This window comes from Schistocerca serialis, unplaced genomic scaffold (genome assembly GCF_023864345.2).
Source record: "Schistocerca serialis cubense isolate TAMUIC-IGC-003099 unplaced genomic scaffold, iqSchSeri2.2 HiC_scaffold_1370, whole genome shotgun sequence".
NCBI classification, from domain to species: domain Eukaryota; kingdom Metazoa; phylum Arthropoda; class Insecta; order Orthoptera; family Acrididae; genus Schistocerca; species Schistocerca serialis.
Window position 1 is genome coordinate 7109311 of NW_026047592.1, and position 13723 is coordinate 7123033.

At 38.1% G+C, this 13723-nt stretch overlaps 1 protein-coding gene across 1 annotated transcript in view; it reads right to left on the reverse strand.

Moving 5' to 3' along the window:
* Positions 1-13723, reverse strand: part of LOC126441769 (uncharacterized) — a 220455-nt gene that overhangs the window by 33992 nt on the left and 172740 nt on the right. The window contains exon 7 of the mRNA XM_050090689.1: positions 6979-7036. The gene's annotated coding sequence lies outside the window, so the exon portion shown is untranslated. The remainder of the gene's footprint in view (positions 1-6978; positions 7037-13723) is intronic.

Here is a 13723-nt window from a genome sequence, read left to right on the forward strand (position 1 = left end):
ATAATCAGTCTTAAATGATGATGATGATGCATCCCACTAATAACAGCCAACAAAAACCTCACATAGAACCTTGCTTAAAACAGTTCCAGCCTCCCTCCCACCCTGAACCTCCCATTCCAGCCAGTCATCTCTTGGTTATCTTTCAGGAATTCGTCACTTCTAACTCGGCCTTACTTTCCTTTCCTAAATCCTCCCTAATGAGACCAACATCACTCCTATGTAACACACAGCTACCCATATCCTGAAAATCAATCTGTGCCTTATCATCTTTCCCACAGATAAAAGCTTCATCACAGTGTTCATGAATCATAGTGACTATGTGGCTGAGAGTCTTCACCAACTTTCTAACACCTCTGCATACAAACCTTACAACCATGATCACATCCTAGAATTCCAACAAGACTCCAGCAGCTCTCCAAGACCATAAGTCCATCCCATAACTTGACTCCTGGATCTATCTCACTCCTCACACCACTCCTTCCTTTTTACCTATTCGCCAAACTACACAAACCCAACTACACAGGTCTCTCCACTTGTCCAACTGTGGCTGGGTACAATCCTCCCACTGAACATCACATGCAAACCATTGTCTGTAACCTCCCATCCTACAGTGAAGACAATGCTCACTTCCTTCACCGCCTTTCTGCATTTCCTGTTTTGCTACCACATGACTCCTTGCTGGTTACTATGGATGCAACATCATTTTACAACATCCCCCATGCCCATGGTCTCACTTTCCAAACATCCTCCTGATACCAAACCCACCACCTCTTTCCTAATCCCCTTACCCAATCACATCCTGACCCACAATTATTTCACTTTCGAAGACCAAGTCACAGGGTGAAATGCCTAAAGCTCTCACCACAAGTATGAAGTGCTATTGATTTGCGGCTTTGACAGAATGGATTGGTAGTCAGGGACTCATTATTGTTACCCAATCAACAGATTGTAAAAATCCTTCCTTGTGCAGATGTACACTTTTTAAATGAAACTGTGCTTACTGACATTAACAAACTAAAAATATGGTAAATCAGAATGTCAGTGGGGTTTGTTGCAGGATTCTAGCACAAGTTGTCAATGAGATACAGTATTTTTAAAAGTTTCCACACCAATACTAGTTTGTGCCACTCAATCTGGGTAGTTGCTAGGTATGATGTTGTTTGCTTACAGTGTGTTTGTGTGTGTGTGGGTAGTTGCTAGGTATGATGTTGTTTGCTTACAGTGTGTTTGTGTGTGTGGGTAGTTGCTAGGTATGATGTTGTTTGCTTACAGTGTGTTTGTGTGTGTGTTCCTCGAGTGTATTGTGACTTGCAAGTCAATAAGTGTGTGACAGTCCAATCAGTAGGTCGTGAGTGGACGATGGGATCTACCAACGCATAAAAAGGTGACATGCTCATGGTGTATGGAGAGTGTACGAAGAATGCAGTTCATTCTTGTACAGTATACGCGGCAATAAATCCCAATAAATGTCAAGCATCTCAGCAATCATTTATCAACCTCTTCAACCAGTTATGTGGAAGTCATAGCCTAACTCTTAGCAACATAACAGATGAAACAAGTAGTTGATCCACATGTTACCTCTTCCACAATCGCATGTGGAAATGGCATTAATCGGGCAAGTGTCCTATGCATTCTCCATTGATATAGGTTTATCCCTTTCTATAAAGAGCTGCATGGAATTGATCAAGAGAATTGTGTTAACTTCCATACATGGGCATTAAGACAGGATACTCCAGATGTATCATGTATCTTGTTTAGTGGTGAAGGAAATTTTAACAATCGTGGCCTGGTAAAGTGCTGAAATAAGCACAATTGGTCTGTTAACAATTCTCTTTGGCTGTGGCAGGTGGAATGTCAGCATCCTTGGAGTGTAAACGTGTGGTGTGGGGCAGTGAACCATCAGCTCATAGGCCCGTTTTTCTTAGAAAGAACACTGAATGCGCACAAGTATCACAGCCTCCTAACAAATCATCTTCCACGGATGCTAGAAGAGATTCCTCTGCAGACTAGGAGCAACTTGTGGTACCAATACGATGGCTGTACAACCCACAGTGCACAAAGTAAAACATGGCTTCACAAACTGTTTACAAATCATTAGATTGGATGCAGAGGACCTGTATCGCGGTTGACCCATTCGCCAAATTTCATGCCTGCAGACATTTTTCTATGGGGAAAGCTGAAAGACTGTCTACAAGGGCATACCAACTACATCTGATGATATGCAATGATGTATTACTGCAGCCTGTCAGATTGTCCCTGCTGAAATACTGGTATGTGTGCAGCAGTCTTTCCATACCAGAATGGGAGCATATACTGGTGCTGCCAGTGGTCATTTTGAACACAGCCTGTGATGGTCAATTGTCTCATTACTGGTCACAATCCACATAACTAGTGTATGGACTTGGACTGTTCTTTGGTGTGTGCTACCGCAGCTAATGTACAAGTGTTGGCGTGGGAACTTTACAGCTAATGTACAAGTGTTGGTGTGGGACCTTTTCAAAATATGATATCTCATGAATGGCTCACACTAGACTCCTGCAACAAACACCGCTGATAGACTAATTTACCCTACTTTTAGTTAATACCGATAGGCATAGTTTCATTTAAAAAAGTTTATGTTTGCACAAAAAATGCAATTTCTAATATCACTACAACCTGTTGGTTGGTTACTAGCATAAGCCCCCAACTCCCAATCCATCCTGTGAAAATCACACATCAATAGCACTTTCCATTTCTGCAATGTTTGTGGTGCAGGTTTTAAGTGATTATCCCTGTACAAGCAAATCTGTAGTACTGCCATGGGTACTCGCATGGTGCCATCCTATGCCAGCTTTTGTATCGGCCATCAGGAGAAGTCCTTCCTATCCAGTCAACACCTAAAACCCATTGTCTGATTCAGAGTAATTGAGACATTTTCATGATCTGGACTCATGGTATAGACTGCTTCTTCCATAACCTAAAAACCTACTCCCAAATCATCTTAACCTGATTATTCTCAACTCAATGCGCCATATTACTAGACATCGATATCCATAAATACATGTCAAGTGGACCAACCATCAACAGTACCTCCCTCCACTTTGACAGCCGTCACCCATTCCATGTCAAAAAGTCTCTTCCATACAGCCTTGTCACACGTGGACTCGCTATCCCCAGTGGAAAGCAGGAGTTATCTAAATATGGCAATAGCACTACCAGAGCCACAGTATCCTATCCGTCTCATTCATAAATAGATCTCCCGTGCCATCTCCTCATCTCACACCTGTAACCCTGCTAACCAGACAATGGTCAGCACTCATCTAATCACCCAGGCCTTGAAAAGCTCAACCACATCCTTCACTGGGGCTTTGACTATCTCAGATGGGGTATACTGTACTCAAGATACTACCCACTTCCTGCGAAGTAGTGTTCCATTGCCCGCACAATCTAGAGAACATCCTTGTCTGCCCCTAATCCTGTGAGTGACCCAGGTGCAAGACCTGTCCCACAAATCCACCCACCACCTCCTACAGCAGTCCAGTTGCAGGCATCTCCAACAATATAAAAGGCACGATCATGTGCAAAAGCAACCTGTTAAAAATCAGCTATGCTGCAATTACCATACAATTTTCCATGTAGGGATGACAAGTAACCAACTGTTCACTCGCAGTAATGTCTAGCACCAAACTGTGGCAAACCACAGACTTGACATTGCAGTTGCCAAGAGGCTGTACACCACTTCAACAACTGCTTCACTAGACATACCATTTGGATATTCCCTTCCAGTGCAAGTTTCTCCGAACTACGCAGGTGGCAATTGTCTCTCCAGCACATCTAGTGCCATCCACCTGACCTAAACCTCTGCTAATTTGTTTCCCACTGTATCACTTTACCTTTTCCCTTCTCTCTTCTGTACCCACCAATCTTTTCCCATTCAGACCATGTACTGTCTTCTCCAATCACTCTGCCCCCCCCCCCTCCCCCACCCCCTGCAGCTACTGCGGGTGTGTACATTTGGGTGTTTGTGTGGTTTCCAAACTAAACCATGTGCATTTTAGATATGTTAGATCCATATACTTTACCTGAAACTAATTCTCTGAGGTACTGAGACTACTGCTTCCTGGCTCTATTTTCAGCTAACACAGAAGTATTGTCTACAAACAAAAGTGTATGGGACAGGATATTTACCAGTGAATCATTCACACGGGACACCAAAAAGACTGTTGTGTGGCATGTAGACAACCCCCGAGATGGTGCACCAAGGCAGTGTGACTGCAGGAGCATACAGCAAAAACTCTACACAAAAGATGGTCCAGCACTTCTCAGAGCTTACAGTCAAAAATTATCAGGCAAGGTGTCCATATTATGCAAATTAACGTAGGATTAACAAGTGACAAATGCAGTTACCAAAGCAAATTAGATGATGAGCATGCCATCAGTATTATAGCTCTATAGGAAATGCATTTAGGTGATAATTCAGCAGCTACATGCAAGATTACGCAATATAAAGCAATATCAATACTCCTCTCAATTGTTAGGTGCTACCACAATAAATGAAAAAAGAAACAGCTCTTGGATTATGCTGGCTTAAGCTGTCAGAAAATTAGTGATGTAGAAGTAATTAGGATAAAACTCAAAGGCCTGGTTATTACATCAGTCCACAAATCACCTAACGGAAAGTGTCTGACACTAGTCTTACACACAGCAACTAGACAGCACGTATATGTTTAAGATTTTAATTCCAAAACACAACCCGGAGATACTTAAATAGAGACCAAAGTAGAGAACCATTGTTCAAATGGATCAATACACAAGAAATTATCTAAGTTTGATGCCAAGGAATTTAAAACGTTTTGGGCAGGCAAATGGAAACTGATACAAAACCTGACCCATCCATCTTTTCCACTGATGAGAACAAATTACCACTGAATCACTCAATAGTAGTACTGAAACATTTTTCAAGGAGTGTACATTGGCTCACAAAAGTTATCATTGGTGCTGAAATATCAGTTACAAAATACATTGATAAAACCACATGGAAATTTGAAAAAGCTAACTTGATACAATACACCCAGGAAGTGGAGAGCAACCCGCACTGGACACCTCAAAAGGCAGAACATTGGGAATTATTGTAGATGTAGCTAAATGGAATATCTGAAGGGAAGTAACAAAATAATGTGTACTAGGATGGGACAAACCTGCCCAAGTCCTCTACAAAGGATACGAAGGGTCTAAATAATGTTTTGATAACATTTTGCATTTAAAAATATTTGTGTGTATAAATTGTTCATGTTGATGTAAATTTGACAATTTAAGAAATGGTCATGCTTAGGAACAATGTAAGAAATAGGTGTTATGTAAAAGCCAGTGTGCTTTTGTTTGAAACGAAAATAGCTGTGGGGAGTGGAAAAGGTGCGAAAGGCGAATTGGCGTGCTACCTTGAGCAAGTGTGGGAAGTAAGTCACACAGTCTGTAGGCAGCAGTGATTGAGGTAACTCCTTTGTGGAGCAGAAGCTTTGCCTGCAAATTTTCATAAAAATGCCTTGATTGAAGACTGCAAACAGCTTACAGCATAGCTGCGAGTTGTTGAGCTACTGTATGTAAAACTGAATGAAGCCAAGAAGAGAAATTGAGCCCATACAGCAAGAAACTTGCAGGCCATAGTGTGGGTAGTGTAGCCGTCATAACTGTTCGCCACACCCAAGCCTACAGCCACCAGATAAGATTTTTTTCTATTTTTACCTTTGTACAGCATGAACCATTAATTTAAACTGTGATTTAATAATCATTCTTGAACTTTACGGAAACTGGCTCACCCTGTCATCTCATCCTAATCATACATCTGTATAGGGTTCCTTCCTGGTGTTTGATTGATCCGAGTGTCCTGTTTTACAGACTTATGAAGTGCCAAGTTAATATAAAGAGGAACCATTTAAATTGCTTTAGTGTAAATAATAAAAATGTTTTCTTAACTATTGCAAAGTGTTATAGTTTGCTTACATAAAATTCAATCAGAGTGAAGCCAAGTTACTAGAACCTGTTAGATGGCTATACAGAATTAGTTCAAAGAATAATAGCTTTTGAAAGTAAATTCCACCAAGAAAGAGGTTTTCTTTAAGTGAAATGTTCAGTTAAAATGTGTGTGCTTTAGTGTCTAAGTTTTTAAGTTTCTTGATTATGGAAAGTGCTTTTCTAAAGTTTGTTCCCCCCATCCCCGGCTAATTTTTTTTACCTTCCTTGAAGTTATCTACTGGGCTTTTTCTTTTTTTAAAACATAATGTATAAAGATGTAGCCCAAAATTGTTTAAGTGGGGTAATTTATTTGAAGAGCCAAACTAAACAGTAGCAAGAAAGTAGGCAAAATTCACATTTCTGCTTCTCCAATACTTCACTATTTCATTGCCAGGATAGGTTGGTGACCATTAAGTACATGTTTTAAACCACTAAATGAACTTGGAAATGAGTTGTCCTAGCTTCAGTATATTATCATTCATACTGTGTTTCTATCTAGCCACTGGGTAAGATCTTTGGAAAAGAAGTGAATAGTCCAATTTACTTATCCATTAGACACAACACATGGTAAATCCTGTAAGAATGATAACTCTATTGATTATCTTTTCCCATAAACAGGACTATCCTTCCATAGTGTATTTTATTTGGAAACTAAACTAAATTTTAGTAAGAGGGTTATACATGGCAACATAGAGACAGGGTTTCTGTTATTTACATAAAAGCATACTAATATCATAGTGGTAGTGTTATAAGGTCCTATTAATGTGTGGTCATGACATTTGTTAAATGTCTCACCACATTCCTATTGAAACTATTTACTCTTCTTGTAAATAATACCTATGACAATTTTATACAAATGTCCACTAAGACTTTGCTCGTCAACTTCCATTTAGGTAACAGTGATCTTTTAGATGTATTTAAATCAGTACTGTTAAGAAATACTGACTAGCTTTATTTTCAGGAATCTCAAGTTTAAGTTATACATACTGTTATCCTCCAATATGAATCATTGGCCGATTCTTCGTCTTTGACAGGTTCAGCATGCCTGCAATGCAAAACATTATCTTTTGTATTAACAGATGAAATCCAATTTTTTAAATTTAATAAATGCTTATACAAACATAAAGTTTCTTCAAGAAATGTATTTCTGACAACTTCCTGTCACAGATAATTTTCACTGAATGTTGCAACCCAGTTATATTGCTGATGAGAAGCAAATGTTGATCTTTTCCCTCTCTTCCTTCACCATCTCCTGTTTTGTTCACCTTGACATATTTCTACCAAAAAGACTAACCCAATGGATCCACTGCTTATATTTAACACACAGCAAATATTTCCTTAACACAGGATGTGCATTGACAAGCTTGAATTAATCAGAAAAATATAAACAGATACTAACCATTCCACAGCTCTTACAAAATACTTGCATTAAGTAATCATCAAAGCTACTTTTTGTACAGCAAGAGGACTAACAGTCAAAATGGTGCTACATGCTACAGGCAGTGCAAGACCATTAATTTTACTCATTGCTACAGCAATAAATGTACTTATAAAAATATTCAGACTTAGACTATAATCAAATACAAAGAGAGAAAATATTCTAACTAAAGAGATATAGCAGCCATAGGCAGAAACAAATAAAAAAACTGATACTAATCTTAGCTTTGAGGACCAAAAGTTTCTTCATCTGGAAAATGTAAAAAGAGAAATGAGACTGTTCAAGAAATAAGGATGAAAATTTAGGATCTTGAGTCAAGGAAGATGAATGGTTAAATGAATGAAAAAACTAGACTGGACATGATGAAATTCAGTTGCAAAAGAGCAGCAGATGATGTAATTTTAAATGCTGAGAAATAAGATCTCTTCAAGAGGAGCCACCAAAAGCTCAAATAAGTGAAGAACAAGCTGAAAATACCGGTAAATGGGCTAAAATGGCGGTAAATAGATAAACGAAACAGAAAGATAGTGCTGAAGAACAGGCAACCAAACAACAACAACAACAATAATAATAACAGCACATTGTAGCAATATATAATAGCAGTTCCACAACATCTGGAGGAAGATTTTCCACTAACAGAACAATAAATTCATGAAGTCATCAAATCATTCCAAAACTTCAAAGCAACAAATGAAGACTCCACTACAGCAAAATTATTGAAATAGTCAGAACACACAAATGATCTACAACTGCTGTTTGAGAACATTTGGAAAGCTGAAGAGATTATTGAAAGCATTAATCCACAGCTATGAAAAAAAGGGGACACACAAAATGTCAACAACTGCAGAGATGCCTGACTTCTGCCAGTGGTATACAAAATATTATCAAAAATTCTCTGGACAGAGTTGTAGAAACTTTAGACAAATAACTGGGAGAATCTCAAGGAGCTCTAGAAAGGGAAGACCCTGCACAGAACAGATGTTTATTAGAAAATTGATAATTCTCCACAGACTGTTAATCACCAAACCAATAATAGTATCATGTATTGGTTTCAAGAAAACATTTGATTTGGTAGGCAGAGAAATTATGGGTAAAATCATCAAAGAATTTTGTGTTAAAGCAAACATAATCCTCAAAACACTAGCAAATAGGAAGACTGAAGCTAAATTTATGGGAGAAGTATCTCAACCATTTGAAATAAAAACTGGTGTTAGACAAGGGGACAGTTTATCACCTTTACTGTAACACTACATTCTAAAAAAAAATAGAAAGTTATTGGAATTTGGAGAAAAAAAAATCACAAAATTGAACCAATAATTTTAGGACAAAAAACAAATGGAATTAAGGTAAACTACCTGGCTTCTACAGATGATTCTGATATACTTTCAAAAAATCTGACAGACAGTTATTAAAAGAAATCTTTTGGAAGAAATAGCAAAGAGAGCTGGTCCCAAAATTTCAGCCGAAAAAACAACATTGATGACAATTTCAAACAATGCATCAACATTCTTAGAAAAACAAAAATGTAAAATAGCATTAGTAAGTAAATTTAAATATATTGGACAAACTGTACAACAAAATGGACTAGAAGAATTAACAGTAGATGCAAGAGTCAGCAAACTGGAGAGAGCAAATCGTTTGACAAAGGATATTTACAACAAGAAATGTACAACTAAAAAAAACAAATTTAAACACTATCCCACAGTGGTATGACCAGGATGTTTACATGGATGAGGATGCCTAATGATGAACTATAAGCTGGACAGAACAGAGGTTCCTCAAAGGAGCATTATTAGAAAATAATGGTTGCAATACAAGCTACAGATGGCTGGAAAATGAGAAGTAATGAGGAGATCTACAAAAATTTTGAGAAAATATCAGAAGTAATGGCTAAAAGAAGATTAATCTTTTTTTAGAGACCTCTACTGAATGAGTAGTTCTGGAAGAAGGAATCAATGATAGCATGGATTACAGAAATAAGAAAGAAACAACATCAAACAATCAGAAATAATAGAAAGAAACCTTTTTACAGATAAAATACTGAATTTAAAAGGATCATCACCTCTCCAAGATCAAAATTAATTTCATCCCTCTCAATAAGACTGTGAAAACCGGAAATAAATTTCATAAATATGATATTGCGAAGCTCAAAATCAATCAAAACGTATTGGAACAATGCCACCAGTAACTGACAGTTGAATCCCATAAATGGGCAGACATTGCCTCCATGATCCAACAAGCAGCTAATACTACAATCCTGACAGCTAAAAAGAGGAATCATACATGGTGGAATGAGGTTTGTGGTGAGGTGGTGGCCCAAACAGCAAGTGCATGGAAATAGTGGAACTCTACCAGGAGACTTGCTTTTGATGTATTCCATGAAGTTCAAAAATATGCAGCCAGAACTCTACGAAGGGCTAAGAAACTGCATGAGAAACAGCAGTTAGAACAGATCGATCAGCGTTTCCAGAAAAAGAATGTCAGAGACTTCTATCAGACGTTCAAATCGAATTTGAAAGGATACCAAGTCCCTAGTTTTTGTTTTAGAGACGAAAATGGAAAGCTCAATGTTGTGTACATAGTTCCGCGTATTCAGTGCGTACACAAATTTCCCACTAGAGTGTGCCCCGCTAAGCACAACAGCGCAGACGCAACACTCGTCCATCTCCGCACTACAAGATGGCGCTGCCATAGAGACAGACCAAATTCTGCTTCCGCCGATTCGCGTATTAATATGTAACGCAGCCAATGAGATTGCTGCTAACATAGAACACTTTCTCCTCGCGCATCACACTCGCGCAGTGATACATGAACGTGCAAGGTATTATAACGAGTGTAAAGACCTTCGATCAGTCAGTCTGCATTTGTTTGCACCACTCTGCATTAGTCTGTACCAGTCTGCATTAGTCTGTACCAGTCTGCATGAGTTCTACAATTGTCTGTGCCAGTCCATAGTCAAGATCCAGTCTGCACCTAATAAGATTACCATATTCCTGTACATAGCCATGAAGATAAATGTATAGACAATTTTGTCAAGTATCCGAGATATATGTGAGAATAAGATTAATGTATCAATACCAAAGGAACTTCAGATTGTCAATTGTAAATAACATCCAGAACCAAGTTAAGTAATTTTTATATTTGTTATTATTTTAATAAATGTGTGGGAAAATTAATCAAGTTCTGTTTAAAGTTGGTCACCGTCAATCTGCTACTCGAAGCGTGCAAGTGGCATTTCTATCGTCTGACCTAATGGCAGAAGATAAACATGCCATGATAAGACCATGAGACATATTGCTGACACTCGCTTACTTCATTAGAGCAACAAGTCAAATAATCTAATGGTGTGTGTACTGAAGGTCTTACAGTATGCACACCACACTCGGAATGACCAACAAAGAGAACTGCAAGATAATGTCTCGTTACTTTGAAAACCTACTTAATTGTGATGAACCGAAAGAAAGATTCCCTGTATGTGCCCCAATCCACAAACTACCCCTCATCTCCATCTAGTAAAGAGGAGACCAAAGAGATCATCAACAACTTTAAGAATAATAAGGCAGCTGGAGAGGATTCAATAGTGGTGGAACTACTGAAGCTGGCAAATAATGAAACTCTAGATATACTAGTCCAACTTTTTGAGGAGATCTGGAGAGCTGGGATGATACCAACTGAATGGCAATCAGCTTTAATCCATCGTATACACAAAAAAGGTGATAAATAGAATGTCAATAACTATAAGGGTACCTCATTAGTATCTGTTCCATATAAGATTCTCTCCAAAGTGATACAGAATAGAATAGAAGATCATTGTAACCAACTGATTGGGGACTATCAAGCTGGTTTCCCAAAGGGCGATTATTGCGCAGAACAGATCTTTAACCTGAAGAACATCATCAGGTACAAAAAAAATTGGAAAAATAACTATGTCATGTTTGTTGATTTTTAGAAAGTATATGACTCCATCGACTGACAGGCATTAATGAATATTTTGGAAAAGTTTGGGGTGGATAATACATCAAGAAAGCTGATCAAACAAACTCTTACTAACACAGTGTCAAAAATTAAATTTATGGGTGAGGTATCTGAACCCTTTACAATCAGAACAGACATAAGACGAGGAGATGGACTATCCCTCTCCTTTTCAATTGTGTCTTGGAAAAGGTCATTCAAGAGTGGAGAAAGTTATTAGCCCAAGGAGAAACAAATGAAGAGTGGTTCAGACTTGGTCCTAAGAACAAAGGGGTGTGCATTGACTGCTTAGATTTTGCGGCTGACCTGGCCATTTTTGCTAACAACATAGAGTCAGCAGTCAACAAGATAAATAGGCTGTCAGAAATTGCTGAAAAAAGTTAGACTCCAGATCTCTATTCAAAAGACAAAATATATGACGAAGATCTGTGATGGACCTGAATGGATGATAACCAACCTGGAAAAAATCGGATGAGTTAAGAATTTCAGGTATCTCGGTGAAGACATCCACCAGGAGAATGGATTAAAAGAAGAAGCAATTGTCGGGATGAGGAAGTTAGACCAAGCATACCAACTGACAAAGAATACTTATAACAAAAAGTCTATGAGTGTATGGGCCAAGTTCCAACATTATAATACAGTTGTAAAACCTGAGGGCTTATAAGAATCCAAAACTTTTACGACGAATAGACAAGGTCAAGCTGAGCGGCTGGAAAAGCGTGAGTGTAGGATATTAAGGAAAATCCTAAGGTAATAGATGGGTCGATGGACAATGGCGAATGAGAGCAAATGAGGACTCGTGCAGCAAGACAGAACCTATCACAGCATCCATTACGAAGAAATGATTGTTGTTTTATGGTCATCTCATGAAAATGGACGGTGATCGACTAACAAAAAGAATATGGAGTTTCATCCTATCTAAGAAAACGAGGCTGAGATGGTTCAAAGAATGTGAAAAAGATCTTAAGCAGATTGGTATCTCAGAGAGAAATTCCTGAAAGGAACAAATTTAGAAGATTGGTGACCAACTGCCAAGGTTTTAACATGGCATCAACATCCGAAAGACAGTGAGGACCATTATCTGAAGAGCATAAAAAGGCACTTCTTGGAGGGGCTCAGAAGATACTGGCAGGAAGTCACAGCTGGAGCAAGAACAAGACCTGGACACTAGAGTGAAGTCGGTTGTTACCACGCAGTCCGTAGAGACTCACCTCGATAAAATAAATAAATAAATAAAAATAAAAGGCTTTCAATGCAGAAGAAATAGGGGATTGAGAACAACACGAATAGAATAAAGGGGGAAAAACATGAGGAGGAGATGGACGAGTACTGGAAAAACAGGAGACGACAAGGGAAGAAGAAGAAGTGAAGTTATTACATGACGAGAGATGGTGATTGGATTTGATTTGATTCAGTTTTCATTACATACACCGAAAAAATGAGATGATTCTCGAGGATGTGGAACATGTCAGAATGTATAACACAAAACATTTTAATATAATGAATACTACCCTGATCATTTGTCACGAGATTGTCAAAATAGGTGAATACAATACAATAAACTGGAAAAGCTAATATTTACAGAATTAATACGCTGTCAGAATGAAACATTGTTATGCACTATTAATAAATTTATCATACACAAAATACCTAATATTGACTGTTGCAACCAAGTGCTGTCAAAACTTAAATCTAACATATTTTTACTTAAGCTGGCCTAACAGTCTCTGTTAGGATATTCATCTATACAGTAGAAGGCATTGCCTATCAAAAAGTCATTCAAACTCTGTTTAAACTGTGCTTTATCTGAAACCAAGTTTTTAATGGTTGCTGGTAATTTATTGAAAATGTGTGTTCCTGAATATTGGACCCCCTTTTGGACCAACATAAGTGATTTTAGGTCTTTATGTAGATTTTTCTTATTCCTAGTATTGATAATATGTATTGAGCTATTTGTTGGAAATATAGATATATAACTTGCAACAAATTTCATTAAGGAGTAAGTATACTGAGAAGCAATGGTTGGAATTCAAAGTTCCTCGAATAGGTTCTACACGATGTTCTTCAAAGACTGGTCCCAGATACTCCATTGCACCATTCACCGAACCTGATAACCCCGAGCCGTCAGTAACAAAAATTAAGTCTTGCTTAAGAGATTTACAACACTACATGCACTTGTTACCAAAGTCTCATTTACTTTTAGAGCTATCTGTTCCACTTCCTTTTTGGCCCCACTTCTCTCTGTCTTCACTATATCCCATACAGTTCTTATTTTGTTGCCCGATACAATTATCTTTTTCTCTTAATAAAGCTACTTCGATT